This window comes from Notamacropus eugenii, chromosome 5, assembly GCF_028372415.1.
Source record: "Notamacropus eugenii isolate mMacEug1 chromosome 5, mMacEug1.pri_v2, whole genome shotgun sequence".
Taxonomy (NCBI): Eukaryota; Metazoa; Chordata; class Mammalia; order Diprotodontia; family Macropodidae; genus Notamacropus; species Notamacropus eugenii.
This window is the reverse complement of record NC_092876.1, coordinates 410,449,769-410,470,850: the sequence shown is the minus strand read 5'-3', so window position 1 is coordinate 410,470,850 and position 21,082 is coordinate 410,449,769. Positions and strand designations below refer to the sequence as shown.

Below are 21,082 nucleotides of genomic sequence, written 5' to 3'. Positions count from 1 at the left end.
TTTACTTTTTTTAAGATATCATCCCTTCCAGGAATTTTTGACTAAACAGGAGATAGAAAACATTATGGAAGTGCAACATGGATAATTTTGATTACACTAAATTGAAAAGTTTTTGCACAAATAAACCCAGTGCAACCAAGGTTAGGAGGGAAGCAGAAAACTGGGAAGGAATTTTTGCAACTAGTGTCTGTGATAAAGGCCTCATTTCTAAAATATATAGAGAACTGAGTCAAATGTACAAGGATACAAGTCATTCCCCAATTGATAAATGGTCAAAGGATGTGAAAAGGCAATTTTCAGAGGAAGAAATCAAAACTATCTATAGTTACATGAAAAAAGGCTCTAAATCACTACTGATTAGAGAGATGCAAATCAAAATAATGCTGAGATACCATATCACACCTATCAGATTGGCTAACATAACAAAACAGGATGATGATAAATGTTGGAGAAGATGTGGGAGAGTTGGAACACTAATTCATTGTTGGTGGAGCTGTGAGCTGATCCAACCATTCTGGAGAGCAATTTGGAACTATGCCCAAAGGGCTACAAAAATGTGCATACTCTTTGACCCAGCAATACTGCTTCTAGGACTATATCCCCAAGAGATCATAAAAATGGGAACAGGTCCCATATGTACAAAAATTTTTATAGCAGCTCTCTTTGTGGTGGCCAAAAACTGGAAATAAAGGAGATGCCCATCAATTGGGGAATGACTGAATAAATTATGGTATATGAATCTAATGGAATACTATTGTGCTGTAAGAAATGATGAACAGGAAGACTTCAGAGAGGCCTGGAAAGACTTATATGAACTGATGCTGAGTGAAAGGAGCAGAACCAGGAGAACTTTGTACACAGCAGCAACCACAGTATGTGAGGATTTTTTCTGGTAGACTTAGAACTTCATTGCAATGCAAAGACTTAAAATATTCCCAATGGTCTCTTAAGGCAAAATGCATTCCATATCCAGAGAAAGAACTATGGCATTCGATCGCAGAATGCAGCACATCATTTTCTTTTGTATTACATTTTGGTTTGTTTTATGATTTCTCCCACTCATTTTAATTCTTCTTTGCAACATGACTAAGGTGAAAATGTATTTAATAGGACTGTATGTGTAGAACCTATATAAAATTGTATGCGAACTCAGGGAAGGAGGGGGGAGGGAAGGGGCAAAAATCTAAGTTACGTGGAAGTTATTGTAGAATACTGAAAAACAAATAAAATAATAATAATTAAAAAAAGATATCATCCCTTCATAATCAACTCATACCTGTGACCTCTATCTATGTATACTCCTTTTATCTGTCCTCATGAGAAAGTTCTTATGAAATGCATGTAGGAATGTAAACAATTTAACCTTGTTAAAGTTCCTTATGATTTCCCTTTCCTGTTTACCTTTCATGCTTCTGTTGATTCTTATATTTGAAAGTCAAGATTTTCTATTCAACTCTTGTTTTTTTCATCAAGAATGCTTGAAATGTCCTTTTTTTTTCCCCTGAAAGAATACACTCAGTTTTGCTGGGTAGGTGATTCTTAGTTATAATCTTAGCTCCTTTGCCCTCCAGAATTTCATATTCTAAGCCCTCTGAATGTTTAGTGTAGAAACTACTAAGTATGGTGTTATCCTGACTGTGGCTCCACTCTGCTTGTTATTTCTTTCTGACTGTTTGCAATATTTTCTGCTTGTCCTGGGAGTTTTTTGATTTTGGGATCTCCTTCAAGAGGTGATCAGTGGAGTTTTTCCATTCCTATTTTACCCCTTGGTTCTAGAAGATTAAGGCAGTTTTCCTTGACAATTTCTTGAAACATCATGTCTAGGCTCTTTTGACATGGCTTTCAGGTAGTCCAATAATATTTTATCTCTCCTGGATCTATTTCCCAAGTCTGTTTTTTTTTTCCAGTGAGATATTTCACATTGTGCTCTATTTTTTCACTCTTGATTTTGTTTTATTGCTTTTTGATTTCTACTGAAGTCATTAACTTCCATTTGCTCCATTCTAATTTTTAAGGTATTATTTTCTTCCGCGAGCTTTGTACCATTTGGCCAGTTCTGCTTTTAAAGGCACTATCCTCATTGGCTTTTTGAACCTCTTGTCATTTGGGTCTAGTTTTTTAATGTTATTTTCTTTAGGTTTTGTGTGTGTGTGTGTGTGTATGTGTGTGACTCCTTTACCAATCTGTTGACTCACTTTTTCATAATTTTCTTGTGTCATATTCATTTGTCATCCCAATTTTTCCTTCTCCCTCTCTTTGTTGATTTTCAGAATCCTTTTGGAGCTTTTCCATGGCCTGAGACCAATTCGTATTTTTTTTGGAGGCTTTGGAAGTAGGAACTTTGACCTTGTTGTCTTCTGAGTGTGTGTTTTGATCTTCTTGTCACCTAAGTAACTTTCTATGGTCAGAATTTTTTTCTGTTGCTTGCTCATATTCCCACTCTATTACTTGACTCTTAGTCTGTATTAAAATAGGGCTCTTCTTCCAGGGTAGAGGGTGCACTGTCCAGAAGTAGTTGCTGCTTCTGCTGATTTCAGTGGCTTCAGAAGCCTGCTCCTGCTTTGCTTTGTGTTGGCACAGCCTATGCTGGGACTAGTCTTCACTCCAACCCAGGTGTTGGCAGACCTTTCCTGCCAGCCTAAGTTGTTGGGCTGGAAAATTATTTCATTCTGTGTTTTTTTGAGTGATGGTGCTACAGAATTTGTTTAGAGTCATTATTTAAATATATTTTTAGGAGTTTGGGGGAGAGCCCTGGTGAGTCCCTGCCTTTGCTCTGCCATCAGGGCTCTGCCTAAACTCTGTAGCTTTTGACACTATTGATCACTCTCTTCCTCTTGATAACTTTCTTCTCTTTGGTTTTTATAACTCTTAAATTTCTCTATCTTTGAACAGTCTTCCAGGTCATTTTTTTCTATCAGCTATCTTACTGATAATATTTTTTCAGTCTTTTGACTTTTATTTTCAGATTTCTTGCTGTCTCGTGGAATCATTGAGTTTCGTTTGGTCTATTCTAGTTTTCTGTTCTATTTGGGTAAGGTTTACTTCTTTCTGTTCTAAGCTAAGTTCTTTTTCTACCTGTAATTTTTTCTTCTAGACTTTTAATTTCATTTTTCATCTCTTGCTTTATTTCTCTATATTCATGTGGTGCTTGAGAAAATCCATTTTTTCTTTGATTCTCTTCTGGTTGTAGTTGATATAGCATTGCTTATTCCTTCTTTTTGTGCCATCTTTACATTTTCCAGAACTTTTTATACTGTGAATGGTTTTTCATTGATTTAATCATCTATTTTAGTATATAGGATATTTTGTATTGAATATACAATCTCTCCCTTAACCTGTTATTTGACTTGTATGTGAAATATTAGATTCATTATGAGATGACCTCCTAAGTGAAAGTTATAGGAGGATGGTAATATTGTTGCTTTGATAAATATAATTCTTTCTTCTTATTAAATGTACTCAGTTTTGTTTAAATACATTTATAGCTTAATTTCTTTGGAATTTAATTATGACTTAAATTTCTTAAATTCTAGGCAAGATGCTTTGTTGTATGTGTACTTTCAGAAATGTAAGACAGCAACCTCTAGTGACTTATTTAGCAACCTGCATCAAAAATGGATACTTGTAACTTTATGTTCTCTGGGAATAACATTTTTAAAGTTTTATTCCCCCCCCCCCATTATATGTAAAAACAATTTTATCACTTTAAAAAAAAGTTTTGAGTTCCAAATTCTATCCCTGCTTTCCTCCCTTCTCCCTCCCTGAGACACTACACAGTTTGATATAGTATCCAATCATGTAGCACATTTCCACATTAGTCACCTTGTGCAAGAAGACTCAAACCAAAGAAAGAAAGAAAAGAAAATGAAAAACACTATATTTCAGTTTGTATTCAGACAGCATCACTTCTTTTTCTGGAGTCAGCATTTTTCTTCATGAATCTAATGGGATTGTTTTAGATCATTGTGTTTCTGAGAAGAGCCAAGTCATTCACAGTTACTTTATCATATAATATTGCTTACTGTGTACAGTGGTCTCCTGGTTCTGCTCATTTCACTTTAAATCAGTTTATGTAAGTCTTTCTAGGTTTTTTGAGAATATCCTGTTTGTCATTTCTTATAGCACAATTGTATTTCATCACAATCATATACCACAACTTGTTTAGCTATTCCCCAGTTGATGAGTATCCCCTCAACTTCCACTTCTTTGCCACCACAGAGAGCTGTTATAAATATTTTGTATATATAGGTCCTTTTTTTAAAAATCTCTTTGGAATACAGACCTAGTAGTGGTATTGCTGAGTCAGAGGGTATACATGGTTTTATATGTACTTTGGGCCTATATTTTTTGGGAACCTATGTAGTAGTTCTCCAGAATGGTTCACAACTCCACCAATGGAGCATTAGTGTCTCAGTTTCCCACATCCCCTCCACCATTAGTCTTTTTCCTTTTCTGTCATTAGCCAGTCTGATAAATGTGAGGTTATATCTCAGAACTGTTTTAATTTGCATTTTCTTAGTAATAATTTAGAACATTTCTGATGTCTGTAGATGGCTTTGATTTCTGTCTAAAAACTGCCTGTTTATTCATTTATCAATTGAGAAGTGATTTGTATTCTTACAAATTTGACTCTGTTCACTATGTATTTGAAAAATGAGGCTTTTATTAGACCTATTTACTACAAAAATTTCCCCCAGTTTTCTCCTTTTTAATTTTGCTTGCATTTGTTTTGTTTGTGCAAAAACTTTCTAATTTTATATAATCAGAATGATCTCTTTTACACTTTGTAATGTTCTCAATAGCTTATTTGGCCCTAAATTTTTTCCTTACCCATATATCTCAGGTAAATTCTTCATGTTCTCCTAATTTGCTTATGGTATATTGCCCTTTATGTGTAAATGATGTACTCATTTTAATCTTATTTTGACATACAGTTTGTGATATATTGGTCTATATCTAGTTTCTGTTATACTGTTTTCCCAACAGTTTTTCTCACATCATAAGTTTTTGTTCCCAAAGCTTAGATCTTTGGGTTTATCAAATACTAGATTACTGTGGTCATTACTGTGGTCAGTCAGAATCAAATACTAGATAACTGGTCAGTACTACTGTGTAGTGTGCTCCTAATCTTTTCCACTGATCTTCCACTCTTTCTTAGCCAATACTAGATTGTTTTGATATTTACAACTTTATAATACAGTTTGAGATCTGGTGTGACTAGGACACTTTTCCTCACATTTGTTTTCATTAATTCCCTTGATGTCATTTACTTTTTTGTTCCAGATGTTATTTTTTTTCTAGCTCTATAAAAGTTTTATTTTTTTTGGTGGTTTGATTGGTATGCACTAAGTAGATTAATTTAGTTATATTACCTCAGCCTGCCCATGAGCAATTATTAGTTTTCTAGTTTTTTGGATCTGATTTTATTTGTGTGAAGAATATTTTGTAATTGTGTTCATATAATTCTTGGGTTTGTCTTGACAGTTAGACTCTCAAGTATTTTATATTGTCTTTAGTTATTTTTGAATGAAATTTCTCCATTTCTTCAGTTTAATACATATTTACATAGAAGAAAAAAGTTTGCACCGTCTCCGCCAAGAGATGAGTTGACATAAATTTTCCATTCTTCGTTAATTATGCAAGGGAAGCTAGGTGGTGCAGTGGATATAGCACTAGCCCTTGTCAGGAGAAAGAGGGTTCAAATTCTTCCTTAGACACTAGCTGTGTGACCTTGGTCAAGTCACTTGATTTTATTTGCCTTGCTTTCCTCATTTGTAAAATGAGTTGGAGAAGGAAATGGCAAACCACTTAATATCTTTGCTAAGAACATCGCAGATGGGGTCAAGAGGGAGGGATAGGATTGAACAACAACCACAATAGATCTGTTCAGCATTTCAAGTGCCTGTGTTTTGCATTGGTGCAATAGATTATTCATAGTAAACTTGTTCTAAGCAAATTACTTTGATTGTTATTTAGTTTTTATAACTGAATCAGAAACTTTTAGAAATGTATCCTGCACTCTGGATAACGATAATTTCTAGTATTAAAGGTATGTATCATCTTTATCTTTTACTTTTCTTTACTCCATGACTTTGAAGTCACTAATTTTGCTCTGGAAAAATTTCAATGTAATTTAATTAAAGTACTGTTTTTCTTCTAGCACAGTCAGGAAAGCGGTTTGTTAGAAAGATTTGTTATGCTGTTTGTGGAAAGTGAACATAAGGTTAAATTTACTGCCTAAAGTGATCTGGTAATACTTTTATGTAGCTGCTGAAGAAATGGAGAAATTTCATTCAAAAATAACTAAAGTGTGAGAATAAATAAGTCAAATTTTTTTTTTTAACGCAAGTTATTTATTTTAGTTTTGTTCATTGGAGAAATTTTCTCAGTTTATCCCGTAGCTAACACCATTGTTGTCAAACTTAAATAGAAACGGAACTTTACAGGCTTAGAAAACCATGAATGAACTTTATCTATGTTGTTTTATATTTTTATTTTGCAAAGTATTTCCTAATTATATTTTTTCTGGTACCTGCAGCACTTACTGACTTGGAGTTTGACCCCTCTGGCTAATAACCTTCTCGACCTACCCCTTCCCTACCCATTCTTCACACTCCCACCATTCACTTCCTAAATTTTATAAAGACTATTCTGGCTTTAATTATGACTTTAGTGACAGATGATATTCTTAGTTGCCAAGAGGGCAGTAAGGAGTTGCAGACTTGTTTCTGGCATGAGTTTTCCTGATGTTGAGCTATAATGCTAAGCCACTTGGCGCAGGACCTAGGAAAGAAGAAACCTGAATCCTCTCTCACCTGCTTAGTTGGGAGCTCTTCCCTCCTTCTGGAAGATTATCCTTCGTGAAAAATATTGGCATGGATAAGAGTTAATTCTTAGACACAATTTTCTATGTACGGAATTAAAATAAAAATTATTAAGCAGTACTATTATTTCCCCTTCTGTGGCAGTTTTATGTATTTGTCTTTAACTTAGGGTAGTGTTTCCATGGAGTTCTAAAACACTGCTTTAATTTTCTCAAGGAATTTCAGAGAGATTATATGCCACCTTACATGTTGGTTTTGAACAAGTTGGACACTGATAAAATGAAATGGGAATAAACAGTAGGAACTGAAGAGCTACCTACTATAGAACCATGGCAGGCCTAAGAGTTTAGATTACATATAGAATTAGTCCAAAATCATGGGGTATTCCTTCTTTGAAAGCTTTTTTTCCTAGATGTGTGGAAGGGGGTGGCCAGTGCTGCTAGATGTGCCTTATTACTCTAGTATTGGCCAAGTCTAGGTGGGGTAGCAACTGTGAAATGATGAGTGTATGTGATTGTATTTAAACCTTGTCTTTTTCTGAAGCTCCCAAGGTTAACTACTAGGGGCGAGGAGTATTTTGTGTGTGTTGGAGTGGAGAGGAGCGGATCGTAAATCCTTATGCATCTTTTTTATTGACATACTTTGGAGGGAAGAGGGAATTCTCTTATCAGAACATGCAGAAGTTTGTTTAGCTTTCTGTTATAAGGACTCTTCTCCTTTAAACAAAATAAAGACAGTAGTAAAATAAAATTGGAGTACAGAATAGAAACTGAAGAGCTACTCTTTGGGGATATCAGTTTGGGGATTTCATATTGTATAAGCTTATGGTCTTAAGTAGGGGGAAAAACAGGTTATAGAACACAAGGTGGAGAAAATGTATACAAAACAAGACAGCAAGAGTGTTCTATAATTAAGTTTATTATTAAGTCATTCTGATGATTTCCCTTTTACACTTAAAAAACCCTCACAATTTCCTGGCTGTTTCTTGCACAGATTTCTCCCTTTCTACAGAAAAGTATCAATTTTTGAAGAATGGATACTTGATTTAGAACATTTTATACTCATCTAAAACAACAGTTTCCATTGGGTATGGTCAAAAGTCATCATCTGGGAAAGACTAGACTAGCTATAAAAGTACTCCACTCCTTGAATGAAGTACTTTCTTTTTTCCCTCCTTATTTTGTAAGAGGTGGTCTAATCCCTTATAAGACTTCTATTGAAGTCACAGAATGGTGTCATGCAAAGGGTAAGACTACAGTGTAGACAGATGTGTTTGAATCCCTGTTCAGACAGATGATAGGTATACCTTTCAGATCTGTAAAACTGTAATAATGTGAAAAAGTGCCTTGCAAATTTTCAAGATCTATATAAATATCAGTTATTTTTCAGAATTATTAAATGCTTTAAAGGGTTCCTTTAAAGTAATGAGCATTGTAAAATAACTCCAGTCCTCCTTAAATTTTTTTTCAGGAACTATTGGAATTGGAAAGATTGACCCACAGATGTATTTACCTGTTGCCTGTAACTCTAATTGATACATGGTTTTCAGCATCCATTCTTTCAGATACTGGGAGAAAATCAAAAGGTATGGCATTTTATTTATATAGGTTATTAAGTCCTTAGTAGGAGAGTAATTACGTTACTGTATGACTTATTTGGCCATCAGCTTCTAGGTATTGTTAAATTTGCTATCTATCAGTAGAAAAAGAATGTTTATTATTTTATGTGATGAACACTGAAGTCTACTTTCTTTGATTTTATGTAAGTAAAAGGCATGTGGTAAGAAAAGCTGTTTCATTTTGAGTACGCAGAGTCTTGCCCATATTAGTGCTTAGGCTCATTAAAACTTTTTTTGTAGCATAAAAGCTTTTAGAAAGTTTCTTTCATTTATGGATAATAAAACATAAATATATTTTCAAGTAGATTTACAGTCTTTTCTCACTTGCCTAAGTATTGGTTTACCAAACTGTGCTTGTGAAACCTTTCATTTTAAATAGAATTTTGAGGGAACTCTTGCATTAAACAAGCTTACAAAGTGATTTTAAAAAATATTTACTAGCAATGACCCTAGAGAATATGAAGCTGTTTTTTTTTTTTAAGTTTTATCATTCCTTTGCCCTGAACACAAAAAGAAAAAGTTACTTAAGAGTGAAGTGTACTTAAATCACTTCCAAATCCACATTTTCTTTTGCTTTTTAATTTTTCTTGATAGCTTTTGTTTTTAAATGATCTTCATTTCTGAACATATTCCATGTTCCTCTCCTACCCAAAGACCATTCTTGGTAACAAAGAATAAAAAGAGTGGAGGTGGGGGAGTATTTTAATGAAACTAACCACCATCCAGAGCCTGACCTGTTTGATGTTACTCATCCTTCCAAGTGTCCCTCGTTTGCAAAGTAGGGAAACAGATGCATTTTTAAAATTTCTTTTTCATAGCTGAAGTTGGTTAATATAATTTAAAAGTATTTTGTTATTACAGGTATATTGTATTTTGTTTAACTTGCTCTGCTTACTTCATTCTGCAACAGCTCATATGAGACTTCTAATGCTTCTCTGAATTGTTCTTATGCATCATTTTATGGCATCTTAATATTTCATTAAATTCATGTGCCATAATTTGTTTAACCATTCTGCATCCTTTGATCTTTGTTTATAGTTTTTCCACTAACATAAAAAGTGCTGCTATGTAACACTGTAATGTATATGGGACATTTCTTTCTGTCTGTGACATCCTTGGGATGTATGCCTATCGGTAGGCTCTGTGGGTCAGAATGATGGACATTGTAGTCACTTTTTAAAGAGCGTAATGCCACATTACCTCACGTAGAATGGTTAACCTGTTAATATCTCCACCAACAATATATTTTAGCAAGTGTGTCTTCAAATTCATCTTTTCCTTTCAAACCTATGACTAGAAAAGATGGGCTCTCTGAGAATCATAATTGTTTTTCTCCCCAACAAGATTCTTTTTATTATTGTTATTATTTTATTGCAACTAGATTCTTGCATGGGACCAAAGGGAGATTGACAGCAAATTAAATGGTAGGTGAGATTATCAAAGAGAATGCCCTATCCAGTATCTTTATCAATTATTATTCTTGGATAATCAGTTATAAAATATTTTGTAAAGCAGTTGTGGAGACAATTCTGTTTCCTAGAAGGAAATAGGGAACAATTGAAGTTTATTTAGCAAGGGATCTTAGAGGCCATCTATCCAGCTTAAGCCTCTTATTTTATAGATGAGAAAACTGAGACCAGGTGAGGCTAAATGAATTGCCATACAGATAGTAAATGTCAGACTGGTTATGAATTACTGACTCTAAAGCCTTACTCTTTTTACTGTACCATGCTATGCTTTAGTTATAGCACTTTGGTTGCTAAGTCTAAAACAGATTAAAGAGGAGAGAGACTTTAGGCAGGGAGACCAATTAGAAGGCAAAAGTTCTGTAGGAAAGTGATGAAACTTTGAACTATGGGATGATCATGTAAGTAGAAAGGGATAGATAAGAGAGCACAGATTATGTAAGCATCAGCCTGCAGTGTAAGAGGCAGTCATTTTCTCAGACTGCTGGAGGGGGGCAACTTTAGGGACTAGAGAAGAGAACAGCGGTGTGAAACCCACTTTGTGGGGAATGTGAAATAACAGCCAACAGAATAATTAGAAGGAGAGTGAAAGGGCTGCCTAACTGAGCTTAGATAGCACACACTGGAGCAGACTTGCAGCAAAGTTTGGCATCTAGGAAATAGGAACAGAGGAGGCAAAATAGTAAGAGTTACCTAAAGTTGAGAGTTAGGACGGGACAGTAGGAGGTCAGAGGCATCAAGGTGAAGAAGAGGGCTTTATTAAAATAGCTGACCGTGTGGTCAAGACTGTGTAAGGAAGGAAACTAAAGCTAGAACCTGGCTGATAACACTGGAGAACTAGGAATATAAACACTGAAACTTGTGGTGATGGCATTAAACTGGTACAGGAGGGTAGGGGGTAAGGAAATAGGAATAAATAGGACAGGACAGTGGGCTTCACAGGGGAGTTTAGCCATCTTCTTTCTATGCTAACGCTTATCCTTCTCACATACCCCGAAACCTCTTGCTCTTGAAATAGCAATCAAATCAACAATACCATCCTTGTGACTTAGACCATAACACTTCTCCCTGGCTTCTGTCTTGTCAGACTTCTCAGAATGTGACTTCGTTATGGGCACGAGGCCCTTCGGCTTTTTGTATTTGTATCCCAAGTGCTTAGCATAGTTCCTAGTACATTATTAGTGCCCACTAAATGCTGTCTTGCTTATTCATTCATATTTTGCCTGGAGAAGGGAAGGATTTAGACTCTGTGATAGCTGTCTTCAAGTATTTGAGGAGCTTTTATGCCTGTGAGTGCTTACAATTATTCTGCATAACCCTAGGAGACAAAATCAGTAGTTGACAGAAGCCAATTTAGTTTCAGTGTAGGGAGACAGTTCCTAACAATTAAGAGTCCCTTGAAGTGAAATGCCTCAGAATATAGTACCCGTAACTTGAAGTCTTCAAACAGAAGCCAGAGATGAAATAGATAAAGTGAACCAATCTGGGAAATAGTGCCAGATTGGGAGCTTGAAGACAAGATCAGAGGGTGGAGCTCTGAGGCATCAGCAGTTGCATCCATTGTAGAAGTGGACGGTGGACACAAGGCAGATCTGAGGCTGGCTTGAACTCTCGTTAATCAATAAAAAATGGTACTTTCCATCTTATTTTAAAATAAAAATTTGTGTCAATTAAAAAGCTTTTATTTTCTTTCCACTCTTCATTAAAAAAGAAAAAGTAAAACCCTTATAAGAAATATACATAGTAAAATCAAAAGACATTCCCTTCTTGGCCTTGAAAAAATTTATATATCATTCTGTATGTTGAATCTGTCACCTCTCTGTCAGGAGGTGTGGGTAGCATTCTTCAGCATCCACAGTTTGTTTTTATAATGTTATAATTTGTTCTGCTGATTCTACTCACTTTGCATCATTTCATAGAACTCTTCAAAGTTTCTTTGAAACTATTCCTTTCATTATTTCTTCCATTACATTCATATATTGTGATTTGTTTAGCCATTCTTCAATTGATAGGCACCCCTCTTAATTTCTAGGACCTTGCCACTACCAAAAAAGAATGGCTGTAGATATTTTTGTACATATGCATCCTTTACCTGTTTCTTTGATCTCTTTGGGGTATAGGTGTAGTTATAGTACAAAGATTTTTGTAAATTTTTTGGCATAGTTAAAAATTTTTATCCAGAATGACTGGACTAATTCGCAGTACCAGCAGCACTGCATTAATGTGGCTGTTTTCCTCTAGCTCTTCTAATATTAGGGCTTGTTTTTTGTACTGGCTTCATCAATCTGAGGATGAGGAGTATGAGATGGGACTTTAGAGTAGCTTTAGCAGTCATTTGTCTAACATTGAACTTTTTTTTCCATGTTGTTGAGAGTTTGGACCATTTACCAATTGGAGAAATGGTATTATTCTTAAGAGTTTAAATCAGTTCATTATGTATCTTGGATATATATTAATAAATATACATGTATATATATAATTGATATTATTATCATTGCAAAGTTTTTTCCCCCATTTAACTATTTCCATTCTATTTTTAGTTGTATTGGCTTTGTATAAAAAAAATTAAATTTTATGTAATTAAAATTGTCCATTTTCTCTTTTGCGATCTTCTCTGTCCTCTTTTTGCTCATAAACTCTTCTCCCTATTCATACATCAGAATGATGTTTTTACTTTGCTCTTTATTTTATTTTATATCTGAGTCATGTATCCATTTGGAGCCTGTCTTATTATATGGTGTGAAATGTTGATCTAAACCTTATTTTTGTTAATTGCTTTCCACTTTTCTTAGCAGTTGTTTTTTCTTATTTTAAATAGGTCCTTATCACAGTAGTTGGGATCTTTGGGTTTATTGAACACAAGGCTGTTAAATTTGTTTGTTTACATGTTTTGTACCTGATCAAACCTGATAAACCTCTCTTTGACCTGTAAAAAATTATTTTGAGATCTGATACTGCTAGGCCCACTTCCTTCTTGCTTTAAAAAAATATCTATTGAGATTCTTGACCTTTTTGTTCCTTCAGATGAATTTCATTATTACATTTTTTCATTCTTTAAAGTAATCTTGGTTACTTTGGTATGGCACTGAAATTTTTATCATTCACTTCATTTATCTGCGAGCACTTGATAGTCCTCTATTTAGGTCTATCTGTATTTGTGTACAGAATGTTTTATAATTATATTAATATAGTCTTTCTGTGGGTCTTGATGGGTAGGCTACTAAGTATATTAAACATTCTGTCTTTTCCTTAGAATAGAGTCTAATGAACAGAGGCTTGTACGCCTTAAGCGAGTGCTTCATATTTAATTGATAAGGATGTAGCTGGGCAACTGCAGTGACTACTTAGATACAGATTATGATAATATATGACATATATATAACGCTTTAAGATTTCTCAAGTGTTTTCTATCTTATTTCATTTAAATCTCAAGATAGTACTGTGAGGTAAATAAACTGCAACTCTGAAGTTCTTGGTGTTAAAGGTGTGATTCAAACTCAAATCTTTCTACTAACCATGGGGCCTGCTTTGCTATAACAAAATATAATGAAATAAAGCTGCTTTCTTGACTTGAAACAGTATGTATGAGAGGCTATTTCGGTTGAATTATTCACATTAAAACAGTAAGGAACATTTATTTTTTGTTGTGAAGCTTGGTAAATATTAGCTCCTCCTCTAAGATTTCTGTGAAATTTGTCATTCTTATTGTTATTACAGATGGTAAAACTTAACTGAAGAGTCTAAAAAGAATGTCTATAACCTGTATAGTGTATAGTGGCCTTCATACTATTTCTAAAGGTCTATCAAAGTACGTTAAGATTTATTGATGTTTTTATTAATTCTGGTGCTGCCAAAATGTAAGTTTGCATTTTTTCGAAAGTAATAAAAAAGGAATTGGAAAATGTCTTTTATCCTCTGTCAGAGATAAAAGAATATCATTGAGAAGTTGTTGGATCTCTCTTGAGGAGAATTACTACTGAGCCTAGCTAGTCTTATGGAATTATTACTTCATAGAACTTTAGAATGTTACTGTTGTAAACTCAAGCCAGCCATTAAGTTCCTTTAGAATACTGATTTCTTTGACTCTTTAGATCTCACTTGTGAATTGAGTTTCATGTATCAGTGGTTTTGGTTTAATTGGATGTTATAAAATGAACTTATAATATATTTAAAAGAAAGAACAACTTTGAATACAAATACACATTTATTTATAGATCTTGTTTCCCATAAGAGATGAAAGGCTAAATTGACACTTGCTTACAAATTTGTATTATTTATAGACATAGCTAGATGGTTCCAGTGGATAGAACACTGGGCCTGGAGTCAAGAAGACCTGAATTTACATCCAGCCTCAGACACTTACGAGCTGTGTGACCCTGGGCAAGTCACTTACCCTCTGTTTGCCTCAGTTTCCTTAACTTTAGAATGGGGATAATAATATTAGCACCTGCCTCTTAGGGTTGTTGTAATGATCAAATGATAGAATAATTGTAAAGTGCTTTTAATTTGAACTATAATTATTATTTTGAAGTCAGGGTATCCAGGATGAAATGCTGGATTTTATCAACTAGCTGTGTGATATTAGGCAGATTAACGTCTCTGACAAAAGTTTTCAAGGTGCTTTCTATCTCTAAATTGTCAGATGCTATGATAAAGGTACAAGAGTAGTGGTGTTGCTTAATTCGTGAAATATGACTGCAGTCTGTCAGATTTTATAATTCTCTTAATTTCTTTGTGATCTGAGGCAGGACATATGGTAAATATACCGATAATTGTACTTACGTGTAACCGTTTGAGTATTAATTGATTTAATTATCTATCTGGCTATGGTTAACTTAAGCTCTGTGAGCCTCAATTTCTTCCACCTGTATTGGGCTAATTGATATTGGGCTAATTGAAGTCTCTTCCAACTTTAAAATCCTGTGTTCTTAAAGGTTATTTTCCAACCTTTAACTAATCTAAATTTGACTTTCTTTTTTTCTGGGTGTGTAACTTTAAAAAAATGAGTTATTTTCCCATTAACCTACATTACAAACTATTACATTAGAATTTATAATCTTCAGTCAACAAGAACTCATAATAGCTTGGCAACACTAATTCTTACATACTTAAATTATTTTATAATATAAATTAACATGGTCAGATTTGTTGGGGAAGAACTTACTTTTTTATAAACATCTAATCTAGGCATTCTGTTCCATGCTTCTATTCATTTAGCTCTATTACCAAGACTTATGATATTTACTCATTCCTTTTTTTTTTTCCTGTGTGCACAAATAAGAGAAACTCAAGGAAGGGAGAGCAGTATTATTATGTATATAATGTTTTTTTTTTTTAAATGGTAGATAAGAGTGTGACTGCTACTGTTCTACACAAATTCCTGTCGGCTGCCATTGGTGAGTTGTTTTCTTCTGCCACTACTGAAGTTGGGTGTGGGTGCTTGTGGGAATTAGGAGTTGTTGTACGGGGGAAATCTATAAGGCAAAAGAAACTTAACTTTAAAGGATCAGATTGAGGAGATGCCTTTTCTCCTTAATAACTGAATTCCTTTAAAGTATTAAGGTGCTGAAATGGGTGGTGTTTTTGTTTCTGTCAGTTGGATGATTGGACTATTTTTGCTTGAGAAAGGGAAAAAAAATGTTTACTATTTAAATTAAATAATGTTGAAGTATAACAGTTATACTTTCCTGTACTTTCTTTTTCAGTAGACCTGAACCCTCCAAATTTAAGCCTCAGAATTTCTCCCAAATGCTAACAAGGCAAGCAAAATTATTGTTGTGTAAATGTGCTGATTAGAGTTCTCATTTTGGCTAGGTCCTACTGATATTGCTGAATCATTGTATTTTCACGTGCAGTTTGTACACGTGACCTTATTCTGGGACCTTAGTAAAATGCAGCCCAAATATCCGGCCTTATATATTAGCATGGGTTCCATGAACACTCAAAAAAAGAGATCTGCCTAACATCCATACAGAAAAGACCAAATGAATGAAAGATGCTTGATTTTTAGAGTATGATAGCACTGAATGGATGGTCTCTGGTAAGGTATTAATACATTTAGGTGGCACGGTGGAAAGAGTGCCAGGCCTGGAGTCAGGAAGACCTGAGCTCAAATGTGGCCTCAGACATTTGCTAGCTGTGTGACCCTGGAATAAGGGAAGTCATTTAGGAAATGAATGATTGAAGGAGGAGATGGACTAATCATGTAACAATGATGATAGTAGTAGTAGTAATAATAATAATAATGATAGCTGATCCTTCTAGAGTGTAAGATTTTCAAAGCACTTTATTTATTTATGATCTCAGTGCAACAGCCCTGTGAGGGAGATACTGTAGGAACAATTATCCCCATTCTATAGATGAAAAAACAGGTTTCGAGACTGTGAGTTGTCTATGCACACACAGCTAGTAAGTCACAAGTAGAATTTGAACCAAAATCTCTCCTGACAATCTAGAGTATGAAATAATAAACAACCTTGATGCTATGTTGGATCCCCCTCAATGTAGTGTTGGATAGGTTGTACTCTCTCAGGAACTGCTCAGTGGGTAAGAACGCGGATCCATTGAGGTAGATGTCCATTTTATACTATACTGTGGCCCCCTTTATAATCAATATATGTAGTTCATTTTGGCTTGGTTTTCAATAGTACTTGAATTAGGAAGGCCTTGTTATGTCATTAAAAAAATGTAGGGCTAAAAGGAAAGAGATTTGGCTTCTAGTCCTCTCTCTTCTAACTCTCTATGTAACCTCAAATAAGTAGCTAACCTTTCTGAGTCTCAATTTACTCAGCTGTAAAATTCAAGAGTTGGAATGGATGATCAGTGCTAAATTTCATTGACTTAAATCATATTTTACTATGAAAGATTATCAGAGAAATTGACACCTGATAAATCTGTTTATTTCGTGTGGCTGGTGATATGTATTATTTTCTTTGATGCAGAGATTCTTGAACTGATAGGAAGAGTTTACTTGAAGATATTCCACTTTATCATAGTTCCCAGGGATGCCAAACAGTTTCTAGTGAAAAATGGGACTGCCTACGAGATTTCTTAAAGGAGATATAGCTAAATCTGCAAATTATTCTCCCAAATAATTTTTATATAATAGATTCCTATATATGGTCCTGCATGCTAGTTATTTTTAAAATTAATTTATTTTTAGTTTTCATCAAGCTTTTGAGTTTTAAATTTTCTCCCTCCCCTTTTCCCTTCCCAAGATGGCATGCAGTCTCATACAGGCTTTACATATACATTCATATTAAATTTATTTTCATATTAATAATGTTGTAAAGAAGAATTAGAACCAATGCATTGAACCACAAGAGAGAAGAAACAAAATATCCCAAAAGAGAAAGAGAGAGCAAATAGCATGCTTTAATCTGCATTCACACTGTAGTTCTTTCTCTGGATATGGATAAGCATTTTCCATCATTTTTCAGCCTTTTGGAGTTGTTTTAGAACCTTGCATTGCTGAGAAGAGCAAGGTCTATCAAAGTTAGTCATTGTGTAGTGTGGCTGTAACTGTGTACAGTGTTCTCCTGTTCTGCTCACTTCACTCAGCATCACTTCATATTAAGTCTTTACAGGTTTTTCTGAAGTCTGCCGGCTCATCATTTCTTAGAGCACGATAATATTCCGTTACATTCATATACCACCACTTGCTCAGCCGTTCTCCAATTGATGGGCATCCCCTCAATTTCCAGTTCTTGACCACCACAAAAAGAGCTGCCTATAAATATTTTTGTACATGTAGGTTCTTTTTCCATTTGTGTGATCTCTTTGGGATACAGCCCTAGAAGTGGTATTGCTGGGTCAAAGTTCTACAAGCTAATAAACTCATTTTTCACTTCTTTACTTATCTATAAATCCAGTCTTGTGGTAGCATAAGTTTATATAACATGAAGTCTGTCTAGGCAGAAAGTGGGTCCAAGTAAATTATTTAATTTACCCACAAATGAATTTTTAGCATAGTATTTATTTTATTATATGTGGCTCTAAGAAGAGTGTAAGATATCATTAGGGCTACTCTCTTAGATGTCCAGATTTCATATGTGTCTGGTAAGACTTACTTTTGAAAAGTATAAACATAATAATAGAATTGCTAGGGAGCAAGATTAAGGGAAAATGAAATTAGAAAGTTCTAGAAAGAGAATATGTAACTGGGCAAAGTAATGAGATTGGTATTCTAGAAACACATCTAATTGTGTGCTATGCTTTCAAAGAAGTTAACTTACTATTTTTTTGATGGCTAAATTTTTTTTTTAGTTTAACTTCCCAAAAGTTAAAGGGAATCTGTCAGAAGAAAGGATGACAACAAAATCACATCGAGAAAGTTAGTCTCTTGTAACCTTGTAGTTGTTTTTCAGTTGTGTCTGACACTTCATGATCCCATTTGGGGTTTTCGTGGCAGAAACGCTGGAGTGGCTTGCCATTTCCTTTTCCATCTTATTTTACAGATGAGGCAAACATGGGTAAGTGACTTGCACAGGGTCATACAGCTAGTAAGTGTCTGAGTCTGTTCTTGAAGTCAGAAAGAGGAATCTTTCTGACTCCAGATGCAGTGCTCTATCCAGTATGCCACCTAGCTGCCCAAGTGACATTTTTTTGTTCAGTTGTGTCCAACTTTTTGTTACCCCCTTTGACTCCTTTGGAGATTTTCTTGGCAAAGATACTGAAGAGGGTTGCTATTTCCTTCTTTAGCTCATGTTATAGTTGAGGAAACTGAGGCAAACAGGTAAGTGACTTGCCCAGGATTACATAACTAGTAAATGTCTGAGGCCAGATTTGAACTCAGGAAAATGAATCTTCTGGGCTTTAAACCCAGCTCTCTACCTAATGCACCACCTCTCCCAAATGTAATTCAAGAAGAGGAATTTCAGCATTTTTGAGTAATGTCTCCTTGGGAATAATTGTACATACAGTCTTTCAATATGATGATTTTAAAGGACAGTACTTTTTAAGATCTATCATTTCTGGTTATTTTTGTTCATTTTGAATCAGTTTCATTGTATGATATGTATACTTTGCAAAAATCATTGGCAGAATGGGGCAGTTGAAAAGAAAGGCATTTTTAAATTTCCTTTGCTATAGAAAATAGCATATGGAACACTTGAGGAACACTAGCATATGGTACACTCATTTATAAGAGCTTGCACAGTATGAAAAATAAAGAATCACAGTATTGGACAGTGGAGTTGACTCAGGTGTTCTTAGCTCTGTAGCAGGGATTCTTACCTTTTTAGTGTATGTTGTAGACTTGCTTTACAATCTGGTTGAATTCTTCTCTGAATGTTTTTAAATACTTAAAAAATACATAGGATTTTAAAGGCTAAGGATCCCAATTGTGCTTTTAAAGGACAACTATATATTAATTTCAGTGATCCTTTTTATTTCACTCTCTCCCCAAAACATAGTGAGGATGTTTGAATATAACATTTTTTGTTGTGTGTCCAAACCACAGTGAATACCTTTCTTCCTCCCTGCCCCCATTTCAGTAGTTTTAAAAATGAAGTTATTTCACTTAATAAATGAGGAACATAACTGTCTTTTAAGTTTGTAAACTCATAATGCACATTTCAACCTGTGTTTTTAAAATAATGTTTCTGGGTGTATGTGTGTCTAATGAAATACTATCATTAAGTCGTTTTTAAAAACACATAGCAAATTTGTATAGACAGAAAATTGGTTTAGTTTATTTCAAGCCAGGAAAATCTCACATGAGAAGAATTAGTCCCTTTCTAAATTTGCATTGGAAATAAATGAAATAAGTTAATACTGTGAATTAAAACATCATTTTTAGTAACAGATTCTGAACAAAGATGCTCACTTATGAAAGTGTTTAACCTAATCCACAAGAGTGCTGAGGAGTGCATGGGTGCATTTTGATCTCTGTTAACTCCCTTAAATACTCATATTCTCTTCCCTTTCTCTCTCTCTCTGTCTCTCTCTGTCTTTCTCTCAATAATAATCCAAGATTTTTATGCAATATAAATGTGTACTGTTCTACTTCAGTGGTATTAAATTCCAACTTTCAAAGACATAGTGACATGAGCTTCATTTCATTTGTGTGCACAGGAAGATATGAAGCTATTGTTGAAAAAAAAAACGTGGAGGGCTGTAAGGCCTCTATGAGTCTGGGCTTTAGGGGAGTTATTTCCAAGACAGTTGCATTCTGTTGATTTGTATGCTTTTTTTTTTTTTTGTACTAAGTGGCACACAAAGTAGAGGTCTTAGGATTATTTATCTAGAGATTGAAAGGGCCTTAAGAGGTCATCTGGTTAAACCACTTTATATCATAGGTAAGAAATATGTTGACCAGTGATATCATATGATTTGCCCAAGATTACACATGGAGTAAATTCTCGACACCCAGTGTGCATCTGGAGGATCTGTTGGTCCTCATATAAGACTTAGGAAAAAAAACAAAAATCAAAACCAAAAAACTCAAAGGAATAGAAGAAAACAAAAGAAATAATTTGTCTCTCCTTCAGTATAAAGTCCATTATAGCTGTTTGGTTTTTGATATGTCAACATAAATTAGATAAAACTGACTTTTGGTATCTCTCCAGCTAGAATAATGCATAAATAATGTTGAATAGTTATTATTGTTCATCCTTTGTTTCGAAGATGACCAGTGATCTAATTTACATCCTCATAACTTGAGGATGTAAATTAGATAGTTTCACAGAGCTGTCAGCCTCACCCTCTCTTTGACCTATCAAAGTTTAATGGCAAGACAAAAATCATGTTGGATGACCTTGGTGTCTTTGATGTCTGATCAAGTTCTAAGTGCTCCACAGTGCCTGCTTCAGCTGCCTTCATGGTTCTTTGGAACAAATTGCTCTCCACGTATTCCGTTGGGGGAAATCTTCACACACTTGAGGTAGATAGCCCTCATCTCACCAACAGGATTGAGGCCTTTTGGTTACCCTCAACTTGGTTTTACTCCTCTGCAAAGATGGTTTATCAGGGTGTGGCCATTATGCGTGCTACAACTTCTTGGAGCCACTGGTGAGAGCCGAGTGACAAGGGGATACCAAAGGTGGATGAGCAATCCCGAAAAGGGTTTGACAAGCCCTCACATCAGAGGTGCTAGTGCTCCCCGAACACCCTATGTTTATTTTGTTTGATTTTTTTCCTTCATGTAATTGAGTCAGCAAGATATAAGCAGACAC

At 34.7% G+C, this 21,082-nt stretch overlaps 1 protein-coding gene across 16 annotated transcripts in view; it reads left to right on the top strand.

The window, feature by feature from the left end:
- The first annotated feature begins 8,294 nt into the window (after positions 1–8,294).
- Positions 8,295–21,082, top strand: part of NRIP1 (nuclear receptor interacting protein 1) — a 104,258-nt gene continuing 91,470 nt past the window's right edge. For 4 of the 16 annotated variants that reach the window (XM_072614712.1, XM_072614711.1, XM_072614713.1 and 1 more), the window contains exons 1-2: positions 8,345–8,409; positions 15,254–18,379. The gene's annotated coding sequence lies outside the window, so the exon portion shown is untranslated. Of the gene's footprint in view, positions 8,410–15,253; positions 18,380–21,082 lie in introns of those variants that run through there. The other 12 variants (XM_072614715.1, XM_072614716.1, XM_072614717.1 and 9 more) reach the window with 9 other exon arrangements.